Source organism: Oculina patagonica, chromosome 2 (assembly GCF_052425735.1).
Source record: "Oculina patagonica isolate OP01 chromosome 2, crgOcupat, whole genome shotgun sequence".
NCBI lineage: Eukaryota > Metazoa > Cnidaria > Anthozoa > Scleractinia > Oculinidae > Oculina > Oculina patagonica.
The window spans coordinates 27,930,104-27,940,989 of NC_135759.1; the positions used below are offsets into that span (position 1 = coordinate 27,930,104).

Consider the following 10,886-nt stretch of genomic DNA (forward strand, 5'->3'; position numbering starts at 1 on the left):
AACTTATTAACGAGTGTAACCAATTATTTCTTTCTTCCGAAAATTGAAAGAAAATTAATTATCGTAGCTCGTATTTAACAAAACAACGCACCTTAATGCTTGCAAAATGCTTGACAAAACGCGCTTATAGACGACTCCTCGGTAAAGTGAGTAAAGTAACCTGACGTTTTGACGTTCAAAGACAAAGTGATTTGTCTATTTAATGTTTTATTTGCCACGTTATTTTCAATATTACAAAAGAATATTTAATAACTTACGTAAGGGTAGTTCTCTTGTTTGCAAGATCAGTGCGGTTTTACCACGGGCTTAGTTTTGTCTTTCGTGCTTCACGGAAGACTGTGGCCAAGATGGGACTAAATCGCCCATTTTTATTAGTATTTCTAGTCATAGCAAGTCTTCTCGTGCTACACTGTAAGCCTCTAACCCAAGATAATGACGGAAAAGAACGGTTAAAAAGAGAAGAACCCGAAGAAGACGCACCCGAGTCTTCAGCCGACGAACCAGCCGAAATAGAAGAGGATAAATCAGCGGGAGATAAACAAGACGAGCCCGCAGAGGAAGACGAAGCAAAACAGGATCAGGAAAATGAACAAACTCCTGAAGACAGCACTTCGAGCGAGGCGGCCGACGAAGCGGCAGAAAGCAGCAAAGACGAAAAGCAGAAAGGCTCTAAGAGGTGGTTTCACCACGGTTACGGTGGATATCGGAGGATGGGGTTATCCCGGTTGGGGTGGACTTCATGGATTAGGTGGTTATCCTGGTGGATTTGGTGGTTATCCTGGTGGATTCGCCCCTGGTTATGGTCTTGGTGCTGGATATGGCGGTTTTGGTGCTGGATATGGCTTAGGAGCAGGTCTTGGCTGGCCTGGTTATTGGTACAAGTCCGGTATACCAAAAGGCAAAAAAACCCAAGACTCTTCTAAAAAATTCGGGGTTGAACACCCCTGGGGGTATGGCCTGGGATATTTTGGTGGTTATGGTGGTTTTGCTGGTCCTTGGGGCGGCTACAACGGAGGCGGACTCGGACCCTACGGCTATGGTTTGGGGGGATTTCCAGGATATGGATTTTTACCTAACCCAGCACTGTATCCCACTCCTTTCTTCCGATCTGGTGTTCCAACAAAATCCAATAAAAAGGGCGCAAACAGGAGAGAAAATGTAGCGAAGAGGTTTTATGGTTATGGCCACTTTGGGGCTCCAGCTGGATTTGGATATCCCGGCTGGGCAAATTACGGACATCCTGGATTCGGCTTTGGTGTTCCTGCCTTCGGTGGTTACAGTCCTTTCCTAGGCTATGGACCTTTCGGTACATGCTTCTATAAGTCCAACGTTCCTAAGGATAAGAAGAACAGTGATAGAACCAAGCGCGACAGCACTGGCAAAGCGAACAAGAAATGTGGGTGTGGTGGATGTGGAGGTTGTGGTGGATTTGGAGGCTGTGGTGGATGTGGAGGTTGTGGTGGATTTGGAGGCTGTGGTGGATTTGGAGGCTGTGGTGGATTAGGAGGCTGTGGTGGAATTGGAGGATGGGGTGGATACGGAGGATGGGGTGGGTTAGGAGGTATCGCACATGGACTAGGATATGGAGGATTTGGCCACGGTGGATGGGGATGGGGCGGATATGGTTATCCGATGTACGGTGGTTTGGGCTTTGGAGGCTTCGGTGGATGGGGCCCAGGCTGTGGCTTGTACAGATCCAAAATTTCAGACAAGGATAAAGCGCAGCAACCTGAGACTAAACCAAAGCGAGAAGCTGATGACGACAAACCAGTAGACGACACAAATGAAGAGGACCAAACAGCGGAAGGTGAAGATTCAAAAGACGACAAAAAAGAAAAGAATAGCTGTGGTTGTGCACCACCATCATCAGACAACGCCGAAAACAACAAGGCTGGAAAACGATGTTGCTGTGGTGGCTGTGGTGGCGCTGGATTTCTAGGACTACCTTTCTACGGAGGATATGGCGGATTTGGAGGATATGGAGGCTACGGACTAGGATATGGAGGATATGGAGGCTATGGGTATCCTTTCCTCGGCGGCCTGGGATACGGCGGACTGGGATATGGATTGGGCTACGGTCATGGCTTCGGTGGATGCGGTTTTCCCTGTGGAGGTGATGCCGAGGTAAGACCTGAAACTAATAAGAGGATCTTTACAAAGTTAAGATCAGTTCGAGTAAAGTAAAAACCCGCGAGTAAGAACCTAATTTTTCCAGGTTAGCCTAAACAGGCTCTTACATAAAAGGCATTTAAGGCAAATTTAGGGTATTAAGGTTCTTAATAGTTTCTTTTTTCCTGAAGAAAAGTTTACATGAACCTATTGCTTATATAAAATTTCCATATGAAATAAGTGTTTATGTAAAAAAAAAAAAGCACTTATCATTCAGAACAAAACATTATATACATGTACAGTAATGCCCTGTGCAAACAATGTTAGAAAATAAGAACCTGTTTCGAAATTCTAGGCTTTATAGGTACTTGTAAAAATGGGGTCTAGTTTGCAATTTTCAGCTTAACAGGTTCTTAAATATTAGGCCCACTCGCGGGTTTTTACTGTATCGCTTTCAATTTTGTAATCCTTCATCAAAACCATTAGCCTTCGTTTTTATGTAGCAATGCTCAAGCCATGCTAAATTGTAGCTTTGATTGCCGTTTAAGACTTAATTGAATAAGCCTAGTCGATATGCCTAGTTATAGGAATATTTGTTAAGATTTCCTTTGGAGGAACCTTCGATTTATTTAAGAAAACAGAGTTTGCACACGGTTAAATCGATACTCAAATGTGTATTTAACATGTACTTCTAAACCGAATAAATCTATAAAAGAAGAATTATTTCACATTGCTTTGTTGAGAAAATAGTGCTTGAACACTAAAAGTAGAGTTCATTTACTAACAGAAATAAAGTAAGAAATATAGGTTAAATATAAAAGAGCTAAATATGAATCAAAAATCTCCCCAATTTATCTTAATATGTTGTCACAAACGCTTAGTTTATTGCTAGCTTTGCTGTTATTGACAATTTATTTGGCACATAAACAATGATGACGACCAATAAGTTAACACTGCTCCGGAAAAATAGCGCCTTAGTAAACTGAAAAAAAAAACTTAAAATTCTTAAAAGGCAGACTAAACAAACAAAGATTTATCGCAAGATCATTTATAACCTTTGTTTAAAATTATCCTTCCTCCTTCCGATAAATCTACAACAAACCTACTATAAGCCTTTTTTCGTTTTACAAATTATTGTTTGTTTCACAGCATTAAGCGATTTTGACCGGCTGTAATTACCATTTTGTAGCAAAGAAAGCGATGTAACAAACCAATGAATAAGCAGGAAAGAAGTAAAGAAAAACAAAACAAAACAGGACTGAAATAGATGTCAATAATGGCAGTGAGAGAATAAATTATAGTAAAGCATTTAACAAAAAATAAACTTCTGTGTGTGCGATATAGTAACAAACATGGAATATTATACAGGGTAGGCAATTGCTGGCATGAAACACCAATTTTAATATAAAAAAATGGAACCATTGTGTTTATTTTGCCTTTCATTTGAAACCGATATTCCTCTATTATACCCGATGCAGGTTATACCTGCTGACTGAATGTTCTATGTAAACTCAGGGCACATAGGGGAAAAACTCAAAGTTGAAAACTATACCTGAAGAAATAACATAGCTACTCTGGATAAAAAATTGTTTAAAATGTTCTACAAGTTTGTTAAAGTCGCAACGTTTCGGCTGAAACTTCAGCCTTCAATTATTCCATTCCTTTGCTATATCAGTAGACATTGATAAATAAAGGATATTACACGGCGGTGAAAAGATATAAACTTTAGTTTCGAGTGGTAAGCAACATTTTACGAATGAGCGCAGCGAATGAGTAAAATATTGCTTTTTCACGAGAAAATAAAATTCATGTCTTTAAACCACCGCGTAGTTTCTTTATTTAATAGACAAAAAGCACGCATTAAGTCAAGTTAAAACATCTTTATTCGTCAATAGACAAAACACGCGCGACGGCTAATATAACAATTGAACAAATTTAGAATCTGAAAGGAAAAAGTTCGCGAATTGAAGGTTTAAAAAGATGATAATAATAATAATAATTAGCCGATTTAAAATTGTGTATGCTTAAATCACCGCTTTTCTGATTTCTGATCGCGAGCTCGTACAGTTCGGCGGCTGGAATATCTTCAATTTTTCTCCCTTCCTCTCCACTCGCAAGAAACTCTTTAAAAGTGAAATATTTTTATGTCGTTTTCCTGCTCCTCAGTAAAACTTGTCATGTCGGCTTCAGTGAATAGGTCGCCATTAGCGTTAGGCAGCTTTGCACAAATAACAGTTCCTAGGTAGGAAGTGACGTCTTCTATATATATCCTCGCTAGTGAGGATATGAAATATACGCGACAACAGCCGCGAAAGCAGTTTCGAATTGTTGAAATGGAAATGAATTTTCCTAGTGATCCATTTTTCAGTGAAACACTTGCGGTTATATAATAAAGTTTACTTCTTTTACCTTGCAAAATATTTTTTCTCATTTTCAAGTTTATTTTTTAACGCAGTCTTCTTTGAGAAGTCTTTGTTTTGTATCGAAGCCAAGATTACCTTATTATAGGAATTCGATACATGCCGCGTTTCAAAATTCGCGTTAATATTATTGATGTTATATAAACACGTTAGTGACCAGAGCTTTAAATTCGCGTATTATTATGCGTCAATTTTGTTCGCGTGTAAAATGCCTCGTATATTCCTATAATAAGGTATGTCTTCTTTCTTTTTCTATTTTATTCAATTTCAAAATATGCCACATTTTTAAAATGAGAAACAAACGTATCTTGGAAGGCCTTTTTAGCAGGTTGTACCTGCCGAGTTAACTTGTTAAAAATATTATGACAATCGATAATTTGTTTAATCTTCGTATTTCGCCTGGGAAAAGAGTCAGGATTTTGCGGAATTAAACTCCTTGGATTATACATTTGTTATTACAAAGTTTAGGGTGCAGTAGAAATTTAAGTGGTATCGCCTTATATTTGTACTCGTTATTTGCATTCTAGCTTGCGCTACTGGCTTGCTAAAATACCGCAAGACTCCTAAACCTATGCAATGATACCACTCAGTAAAATGTCTAACAAGACATATTCAATGACGGCTTGCCTCGTACATCAATTCTTGAATACGAAAGCATATTTAATCCAAAAGCAAGGAAATTGAATTCGTAACTATCCATTATTATAGGAATTTAACGCTTGCATAAATCAAGGCTTTTGAAATTAAAGCAAATTAAATTAACGCAAATTGAAGGAATAATTACTTCCCAAAAAAGGAAATTAACGCGACGTTGACAAAGAAAATAATTGTTAAGACAACAGGAACAAGTTTAATTCAACACTAGACGTATAATCTATATCGGAGACAATGTTCGTGGTACTTTTCCCAAATGCAGGGGTTAAGCGAACGAAATTTGATCGCTTCGAGCGTTCCTCGTAGTTTAAGTGATACAAGCGTATTTCCACCCTGATGAAATAATGCTTTTACCCCAAATAAAAAACGTCTGAACTGTATGGAGAAACTGGGGCAAATAATGTAAATACAGGTCTTGGAAATAAACACGCCAGTAAATATACGGGGCGAATAATTTACGTATCAAAAATTAACGCGACTTAAATAAAAGCGATTTCTTGAAATTCACGTAAATTTCATGAAGCGATCATTTCGTATAATAAGATAAAGCGGATCGGTATAAATAAAGTTTTATAAACTACAAAACAACGAAACAAAGAAATGGGAAAATCGCACCGCGTGTGTTGTGCCGGAAAAACTGTATTAAACGAACAACTGGTGGTCGTTAAGTAGAATTATGTGGTATAACGCCCTAGTTAATTATTTGAAGATCTATGCCACAATGCAAATCAAATAAAAACCCGCGAGTAAGAACCTAACATTTAAGAACCTGTCAGGCTAAAACCTTTTAAGCCTTAAAATTTAAAAACAGGCTGTTATTTTCTAAAATTGATTGGAAATGTTCACTTTTGGGAAAATAAGTTTGGACAAGGTTTACTGTACATGTGAACAATACCATGTTCTGAACGATTAGTGCTTCATTTTTACATAAACACTTGTGTGGTATGCAAATTTTATACAAAAAATAGGCCGAATATCACTAAAACTTCTATTAGCAACAATGTAAATTTTCCTCAGAAAATAATAACCTATTTAAAACCTAAATAGCCTAAGTTTCTGTTAACTTCCAATAAGTTAAGAACCTGTTTAGGCCAACCGGAAAAATCCAGGTTCTTACTCGCGGGTTTTTACTCTATCGTCTTATATATCGAGTTAACCTTTTTTAACACAGGTCGTTGACCCATGTGGATGTGGATACACTACAATGGCTGCACCTTGTGGATGTGCTTCTTGCTGTGGAAAGTCAAAGATTTCTGGTGAAAAGAAGGATGCTCCAAAGGAAAAGAGAAGTACCGAAGGCGAAAAGAAGCAAGAATCTAAGCGATGTGGGTGTGGTGGTTGTGGCTGTGGTGGCTGTGGTGGCTGTGGTGGTACGGTTGCAGGCATTAATCTCGGATGCGCTGATTTGGGCGGTTGTGGTGGATGTGGCGGTGGATGTGGCGGTGGATGTGGCGGTGGATGGGCGGTGGATGCGGTGGATGCGGTGGATGTGGTGGGATGTGGTCACGGAGGATGGGGTGGTCATGGAGACTGGTTTGGTGACATTGGGCACGATGACTGGTTTGGTGAGTTGGGACATGGCTGTGGAGGATGTGGTGGCTGGGGACACCATGGAGGATGCGGAGGGTACGGACATGGAGGATGGGGAGGATATGGTCACGGAGGATGGGGAGGGTATGGTCACGGAGGTTGTGGACATGGATGTGGTGGTTGCGGTGGATGCGGTGGATGTGGTGGATGCGGTGGATGTGGTGGTTGTGGAATCTTCCGATCTAAGCTGGCCAAAAATAAACAAGAGCAGCCGGAAAAGCAATCCAAGGACAGCCCCCAACCTGCCCAAGATAACAAATCTTCAGATAAAAAAGAGGAAAAAGCAAGCAAACGGTGGGGACCTTGGGGTGGTTGTGGAGGATGTGGAGGATGTGGAGGATGCGGAGGATGCGGAGGAGGTTGTGACCTGGGCGGATTCGGAGGTTGTGGAGGATTTGGTGATTGGAACTGGGGTGGATGTGGTGGTCCATTTGGAGGCTGGGGTGGCTTTGGTGGTTACCCTGGTTTTGGAGGTTATGGAGGTTATGGCGGCTGTGGCTTCGGAGGATGTGGTGGATGTGGAGGTCCTTGCATGGGAGGTGGACCTGCACCCGTTGGAGGCGGACCATGGACATTTTTCAATGAAGGATGCTGCAAATCTAATGTGGGTGATAATGCTCATGATGAAAAGTCTCTGTCCAAAGAGGCTGCACCGTTGTCAGTGAAGCCAGCTGGGGGACCTGTACAAGGGGATAAAACCAATGTTGCCGCCGCAGCTGCTGCTGCCACTGCCGCAAAGCCTGCTCAACCAGCACCAGCACCTGCCAAAGCTCAAGATCAAGCAGCAACCCAGGGGAAGGCATCTAAACGCTGTGGAATCGGCTTTGGAGGCTGCGGAGGCTGCGGAGGCTGCGGACATGGCTGCGGAGGAGGATGCGGAGGTTGCGGTTTCGGGTATGGAGGAAGCCTTGGAGGATTTGGCCATGGCGGCTACGGACTATTAGGTCATGGATTTGGTTTCCCGGGCTACGGTTATGGCTACGGCTTGGGATATCCAGGTTATGGATATGGATATGGATATGGCTTTCCATTCGGGTTCGCCCGATCAAACGTTGCTCAAAAGAATAAGGACGTAAAGCCTAATACTCGAGGAGAGATCCCCGTAGCAGTAGATAACTCAGAGAAGAAGAAGCAAACTATCCATCTGGGATATGGTTATGCCAGTGGCGACAACTACCGTCTTGGATATGGTTTTGGCGGAATGGGAGGTAATGCAATCTTGCGAGAATAAACACATGTATCTGGATCAACTTTACAAGCAACAGAAAAAAAATCCAATCATACACGATATCTCAACAAGTTAATTCTTACTTTATAGTTAGCAACTGAAACTCGAACACAATTAATATAGTAAGTTATCCTGTGGTATGTATGGGGAAGGTCAATCAAAAAGTTACTTGACGTTATAAGAAAAAATACGTTTTTTTCACTGATGTTAATAATACAATTATGGTTACAAAATACACAGACACACAAAACCTAAGATATTGTAAAAGACTACGTGTTTTAATGTGCGTGTTTTACACTTAAGTGTTATGAATATGCCCTTTCAGCTAATCAGGGCGCTTATTTCATGTATTTTAACTGTATTTTGAAAACTTCTGAATTCGCTTTTCTGTGCAGCCTTAAATCGAGATTTTGTAATTACGAGACGATAAACAGGAATCTCAAATAATAAGGTGAAATCGCAATTGTTGTGTTTATTTTTTTTCTGTTTAGGTTTAGCTGGCTATCATGGAGTCGGTGGCGTTACTGGTACCTCCGTGTATCGCTCCAAAATCCCCAGGGGGAGCGTAAAAGGATTTAAAAGATGGGGATGGGGACACGGTGGATACGGTGGACATGGGGGATTTGGACATGGTGGATACGGAGGTCATGGACACGGAGGGTGGGGATATGCCGCGCCCTACGGCCACCCCATCACCCATCCGGGATTCACAAGTATTGGATTTCCTGGGCATGCCATGGCAACATTCGATGTTAAAAACAAAATTGTCCAGAAACGAGGAAAACAAAAGCGACAAATAGTTCCATTCGGTGCTGGTCCTTCCGTTTTCCCCGCCTCTTTTCCTGCCGCGCTACCAGCTGCCGTAACACCGCTGGCCCTTCCTGCTACTTACCATGCTCCATTGTATGCACCAGTCGCGCATCCAGTCGCTGCTGTCCCATCATACGCCGCAGTTCCCGCAGCTGGCGCCATGCCTGCTGCGCTGCCTGTTGGCTGTGAGTAGCTTTTTACAGTTATTATTACAGAAAAGAACATGGAAAACTATTTTCTAGTGGGTAAAGGGATGGCATGTCTTTATGCTTCATAAAACAACTTAAGTAAGGCTACTCCGCTACTCCTAATTTATAAAACTAATGCAGGAAATGAAAGAAACCGAGCGAAGATAATATCACTCTTAACTTCTAACTGTTTAATTTGCAACCGCGCGACACGTAATATAAAACACAATAGAGAGAAAAAGCTCCACGTTCTATCAGGAAGCGGCAAACGTCAGAATGCTGCTGATTTTGTTTACTTTTTCTCTAATTATTGAATAAATCCACGAGAAAAATAGAAATTGCTCACTTTTGCGTATTAGTGGCAAACGAGAGACGGCAAAAGTTGTTGCTGTTGCTTGCGAACGGCAAAAAAAATTGCGACGCTTAATCTCTCTATTAATAAAGTAATGCATCTCCTAATGCATATCCTTCTTAGATCCCCCTTATAACAAAACAGATTGAAACATCACCTCTGCTAATCGAGACTAGGTAATACGGTGATTCCTTTTCTGACGGTTAGGGGGTCGTACATATTATGCAAGTAGTTTGTCAACGTGTTCCTCACGAATAATCTATACAGGATATTGTTACTCAGTTAAACGACACACGTCTACATCTGTTGTTTATGGTTGCATTTTAGTACACTTTGGTGCACCTGCCTTCGGTGGACTTGCTCTTGGCCGCTCCAATATGCCGCAGGGTCAACAACCGTTTCAACCCTTTGGTAATATCAAGAGATCAGAAATGCCAAAAGAGTAAATCTGAAAAGAAGCCTAAAGAGGTAAACATGTTTGTTTTGTAAATACGTAGTCACTGCAATGGTGCTGATTTGACTCTTGTTTATCAGTTGTTTCTGGCTTAAAATACTCAACATAAGGCAGTCTCTTACAAAAAAAAAAAAATGTGTCAAGTCATCTGAGGATTGATCACGAGAAAGGTGATTTCTCAACGCATAAGTTTTTAAAATTGGACAGTATTAAGATTTAACCGACATATGCATCAAATCAAGTACATGTTCTCCTAAACACAATATTTTGTTCGCCAATGTTGTATTGTGCAGTCCTATAAAGGGGGGCTGTTCGTACTCTATCTAGTTTATCTAAAGTTTTCCTTTTAATTTAATCAGTCAAATTTGATCCTTAAATCTTGAAAATGTATTATACACAGGCATTATAATAATAAAATTCGATATTCATCAGATTTGAATCGAGTATAGCTGCTTACCGAAATAACAGTAAACGAAAAAGCAGTAGCAATTGTTGTAATAGTAACAGTAAATTAAAATGAGAACAGAAATACAATGTGGCGCTAACAAAAATTCATATATTCTTTTTATTTCAGGTTGAAACACACAACGGAGAAATTCCGTCTCACAAGAAATCAAACGAAAAATAGATAATTTTTGCTTTTGTATTATTGAAAAAGCACAGCTTTGTAGAGAGGCGTTACAGGAAGTTTGTAACTATCTACGGAGTGCGTCAGCGTTTGCAATCCATGCGCCAACGAGAAATACTTAACCAAAGACATTTTTAATTTTAAGTTGTCAAAAAGTCAGAAATAAACCGACATTATTGATTTACATATGTTTGTTTAGTGTCGTTTTCTTGTACCGTACGGGAACAATACAAAGTTAGACAATACAAAGCTGGAAACTGATCAATGTTTGCCTTACATCGTACATATATACAGTTTAATTTACCCTAGGATTTGAAGATAAGGTTTTATAGCTTATATTTCCGAGCATTTCAACAGTACACACAGTACAATAGGCAAAGACCATGCCCTACTCTTTACGATATGTGCGTGGCTTCTTTTACGTCCCTTACTGACCGTGACCCTGAAGATGCA

General features: G+C 40.5%; 1 pseudogene across 1 annotated transcript; it reads left to right on the forward strand.

The window, feature by feature from the left end:
• Window positions 1-202: 202 nt before the first annotated feature.
• On the forward strand, window positions 203-10,621 carry LOC144643902 (uncharacterized; annotated as a pseudogene). The gene is made up of 5 exons (XR_013568994.1): window positions 203-2,124; window positions 6,355-7,981; window positions 8,493-8,996; window positions 9,679-9,819; window positions 10,380-10,621. The product of XR_013568994.1 is annotated as an uncharacterized LOC144643902 (transcript).
• The last annotated feature ends 265 nt before the right edge of the window (window positions 10,622-10,886 follow it).